Below are 18,788 nucleotides of genomic sequence, written 5' to 3' on the forward strand. Positions count from 1 at the left end.
AGCACCTAGAAACAGGCCAAAGAACATGACTACCCTGAGTAAGGCTGATGAAAGTCAGAGTCAGCAAGCAAAGGATTGGGCGCACTTCCCGTTCCTTTCCTCTATCTCTGCCCCTTCCTGTCTCTCCAAGGTGTTCTCCCTTTGCTCGTCTCCCACGAGGCCACCAGCTCCCTGGAGACAGGGGTTGATGGAAATGCCACCGAGGGAACCCTCCCCACTTCCTCCTCTACCATGGCTGATCTCCGTCATGAAAGAAACCTTTGCATTTTTCTGAGAAATAGGGCCTTTCTTGGTTCAAGTGGTTTATGTATGTGAAGGTCATTGGCACAGTCATACTGTAAATGTTCAGTAACGACTTTCAGGGGAAAAAGCCCTGATTTAGAGTAGCTGCCATTTTCTGTGGTGTAAATACTCCCACTCTAGCCAATTTCAAGCTATCAATGTGCAGTTACAGATCATGGAATTAGAAAAGAGACAATGACGATTCAGTGCAACATGTGATCCTGAACTAGATCTAACAGTGGAGAAGAAAACGCCTAGGAGGGCGTTATGGGAACAACTGGAAAAAAAAATTGGAATATGGACTGAATGCTTTAAAGCAACGTTACATTTCTGGAACTCCATGGATGTACTTAAGGTGATTCCATAAGTTCCTCGTTCTCTGGAAACATGGAAGCGTTGGGCGTTAGCGGAGCTGATGGATGCAATGTACTCTCAGATGTTTAGAAAATAGAAGCAGATGGGATTGCCCAGCGTAGCCGCCGCGGCGGTGGCTTCCGGGGAGAGGATGAAGGCTCTGCAGCGCCGGGAGGAGCGGCTCAAGCTGGGGGCCAGCGTAATGGGGATGGAGGTCCCTCCCGCGACTGCAGAGCTCCAGCAGTGCTGCCCCAGGACACTGCAAAGACAGCCTGCTGGCTGGGTGCCCGCGCCCCCCCCCCCCCCCCCCCCCGCCCCCGGAGCCCAGGACCTGTGCTTTACTCTGAAGAGCGCAGAGAAGAATGAGCAATGCCTTCGAGCACAAAGGGAATGACTGGCTCCAAGTTTCAAGAAAACTCTTTTCCTGTGGCCTGGCCCGATAGCCAAAATTCTACAAAAATTGATATGTTTCTGTTCAAATACGGAAACTGGGTGAAAGAGTGGACCTTTTAAATAATAATGACCTGGTTCTTTTGGATAAGTGCTGTATTCTTAAACAAAAATCCTACCACCAAATATACAAAGATAAATCTCTTTTCTAAGTGAATTACCAGCATTTCCATACCTGGAATACCATGTTTTTTTCACTGGATGTTCACATTTTAGGAAGGAAAAAGTTTTTGCTTTTAAAAGTGGACTATTTGTAATTTATTGTCCCAAGGATGTTTATACCGTAACAGAATCTGTTCTTATCTCATAAATTTAGTTTCTACATGAAGATAAGCAACTATAAAACTGAGGGGAAGAACAGGCTTTACTAATCAGATGGTGGCTTGACTTTTCTAAATAAGAAGACCATTTTATTTTTAAACACTAAACATGGGAGCTGTTGCCTGCAAACTTTTCTGGGGAAAGATAAGTGTTATGTGATGTATGGGGTTGCCCCATCTTGTATATGAAACAGATTTGATCTTCGTCTACTTAAGTTCCTCTATTTTATGATTGTGCTTTAACAAATATTACATTATTTCAGGTCTTTAATAAATGTTTAAATGTAACCTACATTCAAATGATTAAAAGCAAAGTAATGTGAAAATGTTATAGCCTCAAAGAATTCTTAATTTCACAGTGTTCTATTTTGATGAAGTGCCTTCAGTTTACTTGAAACACTTTTTTAAAAGGATACTTTGTGTTTGTAATAAGTCTGAAGAGTTTGGAAATAAAATTTATGCTTACTAAAAAAGAAAATAGAGAGAAAGAGAGACAGATGAGTAAATGTAAAATGCTAATAGTTCCTAAATCTGGGTATGTGCTGGGAATTACATCGGAGTTCTATGTATTGTTTTTGTATTATTTTTACAACTTTTCTCTAAGTTTGAAATTACTTCAAAATTTAAAAAAAAGTTAACGCTTTTCTAAAAAGAGACAGTACAGCTGATTCAGGTATGATTCTTAAGCTGGTATGAGCTGGATCCAGCACAGAGGTAAAAGCTGTAAGTTTAATACCAGACAATTAAAGCTGTATATTCAGTAAGGATTTACAGCTGTTTTATAAACCTTCTTATCACCTCCCTATAACTACCAAATTAAGTTAACATGTCAAGGTCTTTAACAGTTGGTCATTTTTATCACAAAGAATTTGGCAGAAATGTTATCACCACATAAATTAGACCCTTGGTCTGAAGACAGCCTCTATAAATAGCTTTCTTTGTGTCCAGTTGAATTATTACCCTGGACAAAAAAAATAGAATGTACTTTTCAATGGTTCCCACACTTTGATAACTCCCTGGAAATGCTGAAATTAAAATGACTTAAAGCCTTATATTATGTTCTAGTTATATAGCTTAAGGAACTTTTTCAGACATTGTAGAGGTGAGTTTGAAATAAATGAAACAACGAATTTAACTTGCTATTTGAAAGAAACCTGAGATAAAAATTTTATACAGGAACACAGAAATCTTATGTCCTGATCCAACATTTCTTAACAATTCATAAGTGATCACTTCCCACTAGTTTAAGAAAGAATAGTTAGTTTGAACTTAAAATATATGCTTTAGGAAATGTGTTCATTGATAACTCTCAAGGATTATGGAAGTTGTAATATATTTGCCTGCCAATAAACAGAATTTGGCTATGGTAGACTGCTAAAATGGCCAGAAGTTATTCTCCTTTCTTTATACCCAGGTCCTTTACAAAATGACTATGCAGTTTCTTCCACCAAAACGTAGAGTTTATGTCCTTATTTCTCCAACATGGGCTGATTTTGTGATTTGTTTGGCCAATGGAATATGACAATGTAGCAGGTGCAGTTCAAATATCAGCTACAAGGGTCTTGCCAGATTTCTCACTGACAGCTCAAAGAAACCTAGTGCCATGTGATCAAGCCAGGTTAGCCTACTGGGGGTGAGGAACTAAGAGCAGATGGACCCTCTCAAGTGAGTCTACTGCTGCCGCTGCCACACCCAGTCCAGCCAGCCTTCAGTGCACCCAGTAACTTAACACACCTGAGCCCAGCCCAAATTGCAGACCCACAGAATCTTGCACTAAAATATATAAAAGTTATTCATTTAGGGCAGGCCACAGTGGCTCAGCAGGCAGAGTTCTCGCCTGCAATGCCAGAGACCCAGGTTCGTTTCTTGGTGCCTGCCCATGCGAAAAAAATAAAAGTTATTCATTTAAGCCAGTGAGTTTTGTGGTGCTTTGTTAACAGCTGAAGCTGATACAGCGACTTTTGGATTAGAGGAAACTCAAGAGACAGAACAACCAATGCAATATTTGGACTTTTTTAGATGCTGATTCAAACCAAACCAACTATAAAAAGACATCTTTACGATAACTGAAGAAATATAAATGTATTAGGTATTGGACGTTATTGAAGAATTATTGTTAATTTGTGAGATGTGATAATGGCATTGTATTTATGTTTAAAAATAAAGTTCTTATCTATTAGGAATATATATACTTAAATATTTACATATGATGCATAGTTTAGAATTTGCTTTAAAATACTCCAGCAATGAAAAGGGAGAGGGGAAGGGAAAGAAGTAAACTAGGAAAATGTTATAGTGACAATGTTTGAAGCTTAGTGATGTGGCTGCATGGTGATTTGTTATGCTAGTCTCTCCACTTTTGTATGTGTTTCAAATTTTTCATAGTAATTGATTTATATATATGTTTGCCTGGGAAGAGGTTCTTAAGATTATTTCTGGTACTTTCCAAGTAGCTGTAAGGAAGGCAATCAGTAAATAGAAAGCTCGTGTGATATGAGCAATGTCTTGGTTGTTTGGTTAAATAACCAATACTTCATAGCATGTTCTGTGGAGGCAGAAGGAATCAAGTAATGGAAATGGAGATTAGATTAGTTTAAAAGTCACGGTAAAAGTTGAATCCAAGAAAGAAAATCAGTTTGCAGATGTAAACCAAAAATCCACTTAATGAAATTTACTTTGCAGTATAGTAGGGCAAGAACAGAGAACTTAAGATTTTCTATCACATCTAGTATTTTTCCACTGCAAGACTACCACTCTCTAATGTTAATTACATTCAAGTGGCCAAATGTTGTAGGCAGGATATTTCTGCTTGTGAGTAACAAAAATGCAACCTAAATTAGCTTAAGCAATAAAGTTAATTTGTAGACATAGTAGTCGCTAATTGCTGAAATAAACAATCCCCTAAATGTCAGTGTCTTAACACAATAAACAATTTATTTTTCGCTCATGCTGCTGTTCCATCGTAGCATTCCTGCTCAGATGGCTCCAAGATCCACCCTGCTCTAAGCTTTCATCTTTCTAGCCAATGGATGGGGGGAAAGGAAATGCAAAATCTCGATGGGATGTGTTTCTGGACTTGGAAATGCATTATAGGCGTTCAGCCATATTTTGATGAGAACTAATAGGAGATATCCAGCTGCAGAGACTGAGAAATGTATCCAGTCGGTGTGCACCAGAGAAAGAAGACACGGGTGGGGTAAACACAGTGCAGTGTCAGCCCCAGTAGGCCTCGATGCCTGGGAAGGTGGAAGTGGTACGTCAGGCACAATAGAGCTAGGGTTCCACTACAGCGTGCAGTCCCTCTCACACTCTCACTTGATCTCTCTTACTCTCTGCCATGTTAGTTCTCAGCTCTAATGTATTCTTTCAGCTGGCTTCTTTTTTCTCTACTGCAAGATGCTCAGGTATCCACACCTGTTCGGAAAGCAGGCTAGCATGTCTGAGGTGGGTACTGAATTTTCATACATTCAGCTCAGCCATTCATTGAAACATTGTGGTTTCCTGGAGAGTCAGATATGGTGGAAATGGCAAAGGTGGTACGTTGAATACTGGCATTTAGTTTTGATTGTTTTTTTTTTTTTTATTTTTGAATACTGGCATTTAGGACAAACTGAGATTAATTCTTTCATATTAAGGGTCCATTCTTAATGCTCAGTTTTGTTGGAAGGAAAGACATACAAGTAAGCAAGACAGCAAGACAAGACAGAATGTCCTACGGTGGAGGTATGAGAAAAGTTCTTTAAGAATCCAGAGGAGATGGGTAACTGGCCCCCAAAGTTGGAAGAGCTTCTCAGAGGGGTTAATTTTTCTCTCCTCTATAGTAAAAGTGTTATTCAGGAAGAGGAACCAGCACATGCAAAGGTACATATTTGAGAAAGTATGTGTATTTTAGGGAGAAATTCAGTGGTTGGAGCTTAAAGGCCACGGAATGAGTGTGCAGCACCAAGTCACGGGAATGAGGAGCAGGTTGTAATCTAAATAAACACGGTCTTATGTGCCTTATGTTTCCTGATAGGCAATGGAGACTTTTGAATCAGAAAGTAAGCTCATGTGGGTTTTTCTGTTTGTTTGATGTTTTATGTCTAAGGAAAAAAATCTGATGGGGTATATGCAGTGGATGAGCTGGAGCAAGATGATACCATCGGCATGAAGTCCAAAAAGAAAGCTGATGGAAACACTGCAGGCAAGAGAAGGTGGAACCTGAACCAAAACTGTGGCAGCAAGGAATAAAGAAGAGGAATTTCTGAGTTAGTATTTACAGAATTTGGTTTCTGCCTTGGTGAGGGCAGTAAGAGACCAAACGGAGTAGGGAAAGTCTCTGAAGTTTCTAGATGGGGATGTAGACGATGTCCCCACTGATTTGTTGCTTCGAGAAGAAACATAGTGTCAAGCATATTTCTACAGGCTTGAACTATAGGAAGGAAAATACCAGAGGAAAGTTCTTCTGGGTAAAGGTTTTGGTATCAGAGTTTTGCAAAGCAATTCCACAAGACTTGAATTAAAACAGCAGAAATCACACTGCACAAAATTTGATTTTGGATAGCCTGTGTGGTGTTTCCAAAAGAAAACCAACATTAGAAATCAAAGTCAACAACAATGATCTTGCTAAATATTCTCACTTTGGAGAGATGCACACACCCTCTCATATACACGTGCACACATCCAAAATGTTAGGCTTTTATGAAAATGTTCATTTCCTTCTTACATTTAAAGCCTACAAAGAAATTAAAAGTCCAGAAAATTATGCTGTTTACTTCCTGCACTAGTTTTAGTTTGTAAATGTTTAACAGGAAACAAATCACCAGACGAAATATTTCAATGGAAAGTTTTGAAATGGCATTACTTGGAATAGTGCATAAGAACTGGCTAGAAATATTTTAGGAAACCAGTACCAAAGCCTTTAGGAAAATGAGGGCAGAGTTGTCTATCTACTGGGAGCCAGAATTGAGAAAGAAATTGAAAAACTTCATTAAGATTTTTCTGAAAAGTAAAAAAGTCCCCATTTATATGATACATAACATTATACATACTGTTAAAAAGGACAGGATATTTGTACCCTTAACTGTTTTCATTTGGTCACCAGTCCCAAATGCTAAAATGTCAAATATGTAACAAAACATATTTATGTTTTCTTCATTCTTCGCTATGAAATTCCCTTTTCCCTTGTTTGTTGCCAGCACCATGGACCCCTCACAGAAGATGATAGTGGGGCAGGGAGCAAAGACTTGTTCCTGCCAACTTTGAAAAGTCATCTTACACTCACAGGCAAAGCCCACAGGCAGAGTTGCCCTGGGGAGAAACTGGGGCAGTAATGGGAGGCAATGCGGTCCCCTGGAAAGCATCAGATTTGCCACCCCACGGTAGGGATGGACCACCCAGCCTCCACCACTCACCATCTAGGGGATCCTGAGTAGGCCACTGGAACTCTGTGATCCTCTCACATAGAGACTTGTTAAAGTCTGTCTTCACTAGCAATTTTGTATTGTGTGCACGTGTGAGAATTAAATGAGATGACGGGATGGAAAAGTGTTTTGTAAAATATGAAGTACAATATAAAAGCTGAATGGATCTTTTGTTGATATTGTTGCAATTATTGTACTATTCATATTACTATAAACTTGGAGAGATGTTGAGAGTATGATGTTGAAGCAACTTAATGCCTTCCACCTGAATCTTTTGTAAACCTCAGGATTACACGTTATACCTCTCAATGCAGCACACTTACTCAATTTACAAGATAAACATCAACTGAAGATTATCTCAGGATTTCATTTCTTTCCTCTTCTAGAAATAGGTCTCTTTTCTTGTAAGTCATACTGGCCCCAGCTCTCTATCAAACAAAACATGCAGGTCTGTGGCTATAACCTGCTGAATTAAAGGAATAGATAAGAGAAACAATATTTTTGGCATCTCTTCCCTTCTCACAAGGGGTAATTCCATGTGCAGGTATAAATCCTGTGCACATTTCCCTTTGCCTCTTTTTCCCTATTGAAGCTAAGGGTCCATATGTCCAACCCTCTGTCACCTGCCTTTATCCTTTGTTCTTAAATTTATAACTCTCTTCCACCAAAACAGACTTGAACTGTGCAACTGATTGGCTGCCCAAAATTCCTGGAGTGGTAAAATTCAGCTGTCATTGTTTCATAGGGCTGCCATAAGAAAGCACACAAACTGGGTGGCTTAAAACAGCAGACATTTATTGTTACACAGTTCTGGAGGCCAGAGTCTGAAATTAAGGCGCCAGCAGGGTCATGCTTCCAAACCATAGCATTCTTTGATTTATGGCATAACTCAATCTCTGCCTGTGCCACATGACTGTCTTTCTCTGTGTCCATCTTTCTTCTTGACTAAGTTCAAATTTCCTCTGCTTATAAAGGCACCCATGGTATTGGATTAGAGCCCACTTTTTCCAGTTTGCTTCATATTAACTAATCACATCATAAAGGAAACTGTTTCCAAATAGGGTCCCATGCATGGAACCAGGGATAAGGACTTGAGTGTATCTTTTGGAGGGACATAATTCAACCATAGTATCGGCTATACTTGGTCTCATATGATTTTGTGTCATTGGCTCTCCTAGTTGGTAAATGTCACTGTTTCTTCATAGCTTTGCATTCACAGGTTGGCCCTCAATTTAGATATGATCCAGAGAAAAGAAATTGACAGTAGTGACATAGATGGGGGGAGGCTTAACCTGGAAAAAAGGAGGGTTGTTTGTTTTGACTACCATCAGATTTCATTCATATACCCCACAAAAGACATGTTCAAGTCTTAATCTTCACATTCCATTTATAAACAGGATCCTTGAATGTGTCAGTGTTAAAGTGTGGACATTTGTGAATATGATCCTAAGGGTGGGCCTTAGTTCATATGACTGGAGTCCTTATGAACAAAGGAAATTTGGTTACAGAGAGTTAGAAGAAGCCAGAAGTCAGGAGAAATCAGAGGAAGGAGACACAAGGAGAACTCACTCACCATGTGACGGGGTCTTACCAGAACACTGCATACTCTAGGTAAAAGCAAGCCCTGACAATACCTTGATATTGGATTTCCTGCCTCCAAACTGTCAGATGAATTTCTGTTGTTTAAGCCAACCTACTGTGTGCTATTTGTCATAGCAGCAAACTAAGACTAGCACATTCTCCAAATTGATGCCTTATCAAAAATTTTTCACCAAATATTTGGGAATAATGATTGTTAAGATGTATTAAAGAGGGCAGGCCATGGTGGCTCAGCAGGCAGGAATGCTTGCCTGCGATGCCAGAGGACCCGGGTTCGATTCCCGGTGCCTGCCCATGTAAAAAAATAAAATAAATAAAGATGTATTAAAGATCATAGCAGAGAAGAGTGCAAAGAAAGACCCCACAGACAGTTAGATAGTAGTTAAGGGGGCCTCTTTTTTGTGCTCTTTCCCCATCAGTCATGGAGCATCAGCACAGGCCCCTCCCACACATCAATTTTCCTTCCAGCCCCATCCTCAAAGCTGAGACTTGCATTTTCTTGTGTGCTCTCTTCCCTGCTTTAAGGATCTGACTTTGCTTGTATTTAATATTGGAGTGAAATTTAAAGATAATGTGTTCTCTTGAGGAAACTGAGGATGTGGTGGTGGCTGAATTTATCTAAGCTCACACAATCATCAGACTCCAGTCCCTGGACTTCAACTCCAAGATTCTTGCAAATATAAGAAGTTGGCTCCCAAAAGGGTCAAGTTGGATTAACATAAGGCTAATGGGTCTTAAATTATGAAAGATGTTAAACAGAGTCTAAAAGGAACTGGGCTAAAGAGAAGTGAATATTTTAGTACTTTTACTATTATTATTTTCATTATTATTAATGACTCCCTAGCGGCATATTTTAGGATATTGATGAGCCTTGACCTTGGCTGCCATAGCATTATGATATTATTGAGTGTCAGAAGAATTGATAGCTTTTAAAAAGTAACGGCAAGGCTGAAATTAACTCCCAACCAGTGTGCAATTGGCAGTGGCAAATAGATGAGAGTAAGAGGAGGGAAGATGTGGCTCTGAAGAAAATCACAAATTTCTGTACCCTGAATTTCCCAAATCTACTTAACTTAGCTAAGATTAGCATCCTATGTTCCCCACCACCATTTTGAACTCAGATGTAGCAAGAGGTGAAAGCCTCCCTTTTCTCTTCCATCGACCACTGGACTGGCAGATATCTACCTGTGGAGTCCCTTGTTAAATGAAAAGTAATCCTTTGAGCTTGGAAGAGGTTTCACAGCCAGATGGAGCCTCTGAAGGCTCTGCTATCTTATGGTTTTGACAGCATGATGTGAATGTACATTAGAAATACAGTAATACCACTAGATTAAAAGTTGGAAAGGAAAAAGAATTCCTTTAGCACACATGGATTTGGGGGTGGGGGGTGGGAGGAGGTTTAATCAAAAATACAAACAAATCCTGAAGGAGTATTTTCTTGTTATCAAATGAGCTTTGACCTTTGCCATATTCTTTCTGAGGGCTCTTTTAATGGAATGTGTACTCACCATTGGATGAGTCTGAGCCTAATTCCTTGGATAGGAGATAGGAACTCCTGGGTCAGGCTCTTGGTACATGAGCTAATACTACAATCCCATCTTGTCGGCAGGTCAGAGCTGAATCCAAACCCTTTTGCAAATACAAAAACTCCAGGAAGGCATCAAGAAGCCTTGCAACATCAGTCTTAGAAAGGACACTGTAGAGCTGTAAGCACCAGCCTGTACACAAACTGGATGTGGAGACACTTAGCCAGAAAACCTCAACCACGTAATCAGGAAGATGATTATCACTGTTCTTCTGTTCTGGCAAGACCCTCTGAAAAGAGGAGGAAGTAAGGGTTTGTATAATGTGTAAGGTCTGGTTCATCGAGGCAGGTTTCCTCTACAGGACTGGGGAGAAAGCAGGAAGTAGAGGAAAGGGAAGGGGATCGAGAGGGAACAGATGGAGGTAAACAAGAAAAATTCACAATTTAGCAGTGTCACCCACATGACAACTCTGTAATAGAAGTCGTTTTGCAGTTTAGAGAGAAGATTCCTAGATGGGAGTGCTAGATATGATGGCTGGTCACTAAAGGAGAAAGGAAGGGTGTAAGTTAAATGCAAAATAATAATTAAAATGTGAAAAGCAATGTCCTTCAAGTACTGCTGCTTCCCTCAAGACCCTGTGCCCTATGTCTTAATAGCCTTCTCTCAATAGCCCTTCCTTGTGCACTGTGGTTAGAATTGGTGATCAGTGTGAAACTTCTACGTCCCAAGTAGGAAATTGGGCCTGAGAGTTACAGAGGGATTTGGGGGCATGGGAGAGTAAACAGGGGAGACATTCCACAGCCAGAGAAAAACTGGCAGTGAGAGAAATGATAAGCAAGAGTTTTCAAGAAGTTAAGCTGGGGGTTGTGAGGGAAGTCCCCATCAGGCACTGGGGAGAGCAGCTGCACTGAAAGAGTTACACTGCTTTTAATACTTTTGAATTATCCCCTAATACACTTTTGAACTTGAGTTGTGGGAAATCCAGAGATAATGTATAAAGCCTCAGCTGGCTCTTACTATGTACTACAAGAAAAGATGTGAGTCAAAGAAATAACTGCCCAGCAAGTAGAATTTAGAGGGTATGTAAAGGTGCTAGAACCTGCTAGAATGAAAAATAAAACTGTTTCTCCTCTACAGTCTACTCAGCCATTAAATGAATCTCAGAGTAAAATAAAACCTGAGCGCTGAGATAAAATCAAGGATGTGGCTGGAAGGCTTTCATTTAAAGATCTTTGAAAGCATTATGGCAATGCCTCTTTGCCTCCCCCCTGCCCCCACTTCAACCAAATGAAAGCTCTTTTGTGAATCTTATGAGCACTTTCCCACAGCAGTCTGACATGCCCAAAGTATCTGAGACATACCTTGAAAGAGTGACTTGTCTCAAAAAGTTGAGTTTTTTCAAATGAAATGGACTCAAATTTAGATTCACAGGAAGCTACAAATGTTTAAGGAAATACACAGGCAAAAATGATACTAGCCTAAACTAAGAGGGATTGAGATTGTTCAAAAGATAAAAGCACTTTGAGCCTAGCTTTCTACAGGCAGAAGCAGGTTGTGCTGGTTTGAAACGATGTATGTACCCTAGAAAAGCCATGTTTTAATCTTAATCCCATTTTATAAATCTAGCCATTTCTTCTAACCCCTATTCAGTACTGTATGTTTGAATCTGTAATTAGATCATTTCCCTGGAGATGTGACTCAATCAAGAGCAGTTGTTAAACTGGATTAGGTGGTGACACATTCAGGTGGGTCTTGATTAGTCTACTGCAATCCTATAAAAGAGGAAACATTTTGGAGAAAGCTAGAGATCATAGAGAGCAGAGAATGACATAGCCACGAGAAGCAGAGAGTCCACCAGCCAGTGACCTTTGGATAAAGAAGGAAAATGCCTCCTGGGGAGCTTCATGAAACAGGAAGCCAGGAGAGAAAGCTAGCAGATGATGCTGTGTTCACCACGTGCCTTTCCAGATAAGAGAGAAACCCTGACCATGTTCACTCTGTGCCTTTACACTTGAGAGAGAAACCCTGAACTTCATCAGCCTTCTTGAATCAAGGTATCTTCTCCTGGATGCCTTAGATTGGACACTTCTATAGACTTGCTTTAATTGGGACATTTTCTTGGCCTTAGAACTGTAAACTAGCAACTTATTAAATTTCCCTTTTTAAAAGCCATTCTGTTTCTGGTATATTGCGTTCTGGCAGCTAACAAACTAGAACACAGGTTTAGAAAAGTCTTCCAAGGGCGTTTCTTTCAATGCCTCTTCAGCACTGGCCAAGGAGAGTGGAAAAAGAAGCATATCTTAGAGGGTAGAAATAAAAGCTGTGGAGAATGATGAACTTCAGAGCCACTTGGGGAGCAGAACTGGGCTTGCATCAAAGGATTATTCCTGGACCTCATGACTGGAAGACTAGAGATGGTTTCCTTGGCAGGATTTCAGAACGGCTATGGGCTAGTGTCTGTGTGTGACTCCCACTCATCTCATTTGTGAATAGGAGCATTTATTAAAGCTACCCTGTCCCTCTATCACCTTTTCATTTTGAATTTGTGAGTGGAGAATGTTCTCTTGTCTTTTTAGTTCACATGTTTCTGATTTAAGAGAAACGCCTTCAAGAGCCACAACTGGATTTGATAATGATCGCAAGATTCTGGATTTTGAGCCTGGTTCTGCAAGAGGATGAGACTTCAGTGGGACCGCAGTGGCAGGAAGCATATTTTTTCTAGAGGGACAGGAATCATTCAGACCAGAGAACAGAGTTTGGGGGACTGTTTGAAAAAGGCTTCCTAATCCTCCCCTCCCCCATTCCCCTGTATCCATGCTCTTTGCACTGTGACTTTGTAGTTCCTCTCATGAAGGAGTGAAATTTATTTCCTGCACCTTGAATCTGGGCTGAACTTGTGACTTGCTGTGGCTGGTAGAATGTGGTGAAGCCCCCAGAGGCCTTGTGTCCACCCCACCCCATTGATCCTGTGCCTTTGTCCTGACAACATGCACGGAGCCATCTGCTGGACTGTGTAAGGCACCCCCATTGTCCCAGCTGACAGTCACCAAGCACCAGACTGGTAAGTTAACTGGCTGAGACTGCGGGACCAGCCAGCTAGTCCAGTCCACATCACTGACCCTCAGATGACTGAGCCAAAGAAAACTTACTATTTAAGCCACTGAGTTGTGGATGGTTTGTTACGCAGCATTATTGCAGAAACAGGTAACTGATAAATTATTTATGACTGTATGTTGTATATTGTCCTCGAAAAGTTATTTATAAGGATCATTTGAAGCTTAGGATGAAGCAAAGATGAATGTTTGCTTGTGCCAGCTTCCTAAGAAGGTTATCAGATAATGTGGGACTACTTTCAATCCATGTCTTGAAGTTTGTTTAACCTATCCAGTTGATACATGCTCTAGACAGAAATCTGTATGAGGATTTGCTTGTGGTCACAAGTGCCCACCCTACGCACCCCAAACACACACACACTCACACACATGCACACGCAATCGGCCCCAAGCCAACTTTCTTTCTTATCCCATGGGGCTGGATGTAATTTACTTCATTTTATCCTGCCTTCAATATTTGGTAAGCTCCATGCTTATTTTATTAAACCTCCACAAAGGTCAATACGGCAGTAGTACATCCAAAGGGCACCAATTCAGAGACCTGTCATAGACTGAACCTGTTTTATCTGCTGCCTGAATGAGGCCCTTTTCAAGCTAGATATTTTGGTGGGAATGTCATAGTAATATTCATCCTTAAGCTTTCTCTTCCTATATTTTTCTTTAGAGAAACTTTATTGAGATGTATTTACATACCATCCAATCCATCCAAAGTGTACAATCAGTGGCTTTCAGTGTAATCACAGAGTTGTGCATTCATCACCACAATCAATTTTAGAACACTGTCATTATTCCAAATATAAAAACCTCAAACCACTTAGCAGTCACCTCTCAATCCCTCAATCCTTCCCCAGCCTTATATAACTACTGATCCAACTCCATCTCTATAGATTTACTTCTATTTTCAATTTATATAAATGAAATCATATAATATGTAGTACTTTGTGTCTGGTTTCTTTCACTTAAAATAGTATATTTAAATTATTGCTATTTCTTTTAATTAGAGAAATTGTAGATTTACAGAAAAGTCATGTACAACACAACATTTCCATATACCATCACCCTCATTGTTGAAACCTTGCATTGGTGTGGTACCTTTGTTAATGGTAAAGAATATTAAAATATTACTGTTAACTATAGTCCATAGTTTGTATTAGGTGCACTTTTCCCATATGCCACCCTATCATTAACACCTTGTAAGAGAGATGTACATTTGTTCTAGTTCATAAAAAAACATTCTTATATTTGTACTATTAACCACAGTTATTGTCCACAGCAGGGTTCATAGTCCCATATTTTATTTTCTAACTTTTTTCTAGTAACTTACATGACTTTAAACCTTCCTTTTCAACCACATTCACAGGCATAATTCAGCACTGTTAATTACACTCACAATAAAGTGCTCATAATAATCACCATTATCTCTTTCCAAACATATACAATCAACCTCAATAGAAATTCTGCACAAATTAAGCATCAGCTTCCCTTTCTCTACTCCCATCCTATCCCATGGTAACCTACTAGATTCTAACTCTACAAGTGTGCTTATTATAGTTAGTTCACATCAATGAGGTTATATCTATTTGTCCTTTTGTGCCTGGCTTATTTCACTCAACATAATGTCCTCAAGGTTCATCCTTGTTGTAGCATGAATCAGGACTTTATTCTTTCCTACAGCTGAATAATATTCTATTGTATGTATATACCACAGTTTGTTTAACCATTAGTCAGTTGATGAACATTTGGATTGCTTCCATCTTTTACTAATTGTGAATAATGCTTCTAAGAACATCAGTGTGCAAATGAACATCAATGTCTGTTCAAGTCCTGGCTTTCAGTTCTTCTTCTGAGTACTTACCTAGTAGTGGGATTGCTGGATCATATGACAATTTTATACTTAGCTTCTTGAGGAACCATCAAACTGTCTTTCTCAGAGGCTTTACCATTTTTCATTCCCAACAGCAGTGAATGAGTATTCCTGTTTCTCCACAACCTCTCCAACACTTGCAGTTTTCTGGCGTTTTTTTTTTTAATAATGGCCATTCTAGTAGGTATGAAATGATATCTCATGATGGCTTTGATTTGCATTACCCTAAAAGTTAATGATGTTGAACATCTTTTCAAATGCTTTTTAGCCATTTGTGTTTCCTCTTTGGAAAAATACCTGTTCAAGTCTTTTGTGCATTTTTAAGTGGGTTATTTATCTTTTTATTGTTGTTGTAGTGTCTCTTTATAATTCTGGATACTAAACCCTTATTGGATATGTGGCTTCCAAATATTTTCTCCAATTGAGTAGGATGCCTTTTCATTTCTTGACAAAGTCCTTTGAAGCACAAAAGTTTTAATTTTGAAGAGGTCCCATTTATCTATTTTTTTCTTTTGTTGTTTGTGCTTTGGGTATAAAGTCTAAGAAACCATTGCCTACCACAAGATCATGAAGATACTTCCATCATTTTTTTCTAGGAGCTTTTTGGTCCTGGTGCTTACATTAAGGTCTTTTATTCATTTTGAGTTAATTTTTGAATAAGATGTGAGACAGGGATCCTCTTTCATTCTTTTGCATTTATCTCTTCTTGTACCTTGCAACTGCCAGTTGTAATTAATCACTGTAACCCAATGTAATTATCAAGGGCATGGATTCTAGTGTCAGATGTTTTGGACACTTAGTGCTGTAACCTTAGTCAATTTACTTAGTCATTCTTTGCCTCAGTTCCCTCATCTGTAAAATGAAGATAATACTAATACTAACCTCACAAGGTTGCTGTGAAAAATTAAATGAATTTACCTATATTAAGCATTTGCAGCAGACCCAATGCACTGTAAGTATATAAAGCAGTTATATAATTAAATGTTCTATTATTTTTAACTCAAGACTTGGGGAATGGGAGAAGATTGTAAGGGTAGTAACCCACAGAATTGAAAATTTGTGATACTGAGCATGGTGATGAGACAAGCATGAGACTTGTCCTTTCCCTTTCTCTCACCTACCATGGGGTGATGGAAATACTAAGATGGTCACAGTGTATGTCCCTGTCCTTGAAGAGCTCATAGGGAGAAAAGGAGACAGTCCAGTTAGCAGCCTTCATAGCAAAAAGAGCCTGGTGCTGGAATAGAAGTGTGTGCCTGGAGGAGCCTCAACTCAGACTGGAGGAGTCAGGTGTGGTGGCCTGAAAGAGATGACGTGAAGTTGGGCCTTGCCCAGAGAATTGGAGGAAGTGTTTGAGGTAATGGAACATGACCAAAGACATGGAAGCATGAAATAGCCTGAGTTATTCAGAGAATTCCGACTAGTATGACAAGGGAAGGTGGGCAGGGAAGAATAGAAAGAGGTTCTGACAATGTTCAGCCAACAAAAAATTATGGAACATCTACTATGTTCCAGGTGGTAGAGATACAGATAAAAGAAAGTCCCTGTGCTCAAGAAGATGCCAGTGTGCAGGAGACGACAGGTAAGTAAAGGTTCTGTCGCAGTACGGGGCAATAACCAAAGCAAGCACCGACACTCATGGGAACGCAGGAGCAGATGTCAGGGAAGTTGTCCCAAAGGAACAAGACTCTAAGACTTAGGCAAGAGCAAAACTCCTATAGGAAGGACTTTATGTGCCCTATGTGGGTCTATGAAAGTAGGCAAAGTCAATGAAGGATTTCAGGCCACAAAACGAGCTGAGACTTGCATTATAAAAAAAAAGTTTTAATTAATTAATTAATTAACAATTAATTAATTGTTAGGGGTAAGGGGCAGGCTGCAGGCCAATTAGATTCCAGAAGTAAGATGGAAAGGAAGAGAGAGTTGTATTGAATAAATTGGGTAGAAAAATATCAAGGTGGCTTGGTGACAAAGTGGATGTGAGAGATGGGAAGCGTTGTTGAGGATAACCTGATGACAAGACAGAAAGCAGTGATGTGAGATAAGGACTATAGCAGGAGGAATAGGAATAGGTTTGAGGAACAAAGGGATCATTTTGCTTTAAGACACCTTGGGTTTGAGATGTGGTTTGAAGGACACCTTGTCACAGGCCCAGGTCTCAACACCAACATTTAGGAGAAGTTCCAAGGCTTCTATCATAACACCAAGCCCTTGAGTTTTCTTCCTACATGTCTGGCCCACCTTCTGCCTCTTTCCTGAGCACCTTTCTCTCTTTCTCTTCCAATTTTACCTCCCTCCCCACCCCACACCCCACCCAGACCCCCACATTAAGAGCTTCTTCATGTCCTATTCTTGACCCTCTTTTCTTTCCCCACATTTTCAGCAACCTCAGAAAACCCTTTTTCCCTGTCCCTTTATTATTTTTATCTTCTCTTTACTTTGGATGGTTTGGGTTTTGCTGTTTGTTGTCTTAAGCCAACATACAGTCATTTATCTAATTAGTAGGAATAAATAAACACACACAAATAATTTAACAAGGGAGGCCTTAATCTCAACCAGTCTTCACAGGGTTTTGGCTCTCCCTGTGAAAACGACCTCCAAATCTGTGTCTTCAGTCCCAGACTTTCCTCCCACCACACAGGTGGGAGGCTCAGCTCTCTGTTTAACATCGCTCCCTGAGTCCCCTGTGAGCTAACTGCCTGCAGGCCCAATAGCCATTCTCTACCCAGCGAAGCCAAATCCGCTCCTGTCCCTGTGCTCCGATTTCTGTCTTGAGGATCATTGTGCACTCCGTTAGACACAAACTTCAAATCATCTGTGTTTCCTCAGGGATTCTTGCCCCTGACTATGCAAATATTTCTTAAATGTCATCAGCCTGTTGCTGCTGTCTCTCTTGAATCCATCTTCTATTTCTCCCAGCCTTTCCTTTCATCCCCAAACTCCTCATCTCTCACTTGGATATTGCAACAACCTCCCTTCCCACCCCAAACCCTTCCCATAGAGGGTGACCATTTAATTTAGCATCTAAACCAAGACAGTTTTAGGAGTGAAAGAGGGCATTATTACTAATCACCTCAGGGCAACAGGTATAATTAGGACAGTGCTGCGTTTATGGCCACACTCATCCTGTGCCCTTCTGACACACTCATCTTCCTAAAGCTGGACCCTGATATTGAACAGCCCTTGATGAAAACTTTCACTGCCTCATCACTGCATAGCAAATAGATCCAAAGCTTCTTTTTTCAATTTTATGACAAACACTCTATACCCACCAAGTAAAAACTCCTCCCTTCCTCCCATCCCCTGATAGCCAATTATCTACTTTTAGATTTCTCATATAAATGACATCATATAACATTTGTCCGTATATGTTTTGCTTATTCCACTTGCTTCTGCTAGTGGCCAGCAGATTCAATGCCTCTAAACACAAAATTCAAGAACTTGAGTCTCTCATTTCAGCATGATGTTTTTCCCTCTACATCCCGCCCCTCCACTTTAGACAAACTCCATAACCGATGTTATGTTCTACGTTTGCCTTTGCTGTCACCTTTAAATCCTCCCCTCCCAGCCACCGCATCTCTCTCTATCCAAAGCCTACCTAATTTTCAAGATCTACCTTGAAGGTCATCTCTCCTGGGAAGCCATTCCTGCACCAGTGTGGCAGGCCCTGAAACCAAGCCACTGAGCTAAGATTCTAGCTCCTCCACTTGTAAGAAGTGGATCCTGAGACGTTTTACCTTAGTTTCTGCATTTGTAAAACCGACAGGGTCACAGTGAAGACTAACCGAGTCAATACTGGAAGCTGTTCCAACTGAACCTGGCCCATAGGGGATGCCTGACATCAGCACCATGTGCTCTACCCACCTCTGTTTCTTGGG

The sequence above is a fragment of the Tamandua tetradactyla genome, chromosome 7, assembly GCF_023851605.1.
Source record: "Tamandua tetradactyla isolate mTamTet1 chromosome 7, mTamTet1.pri, whole genome shotgun sequence".
NCBI classification, from domain to species: domain Eukaryota; kingdom Metazoa; phylum Chordata; class Mammalia; order Pilosa; family Myrmecophagidae; genus Tamandua; species Tamandua tetradactyla.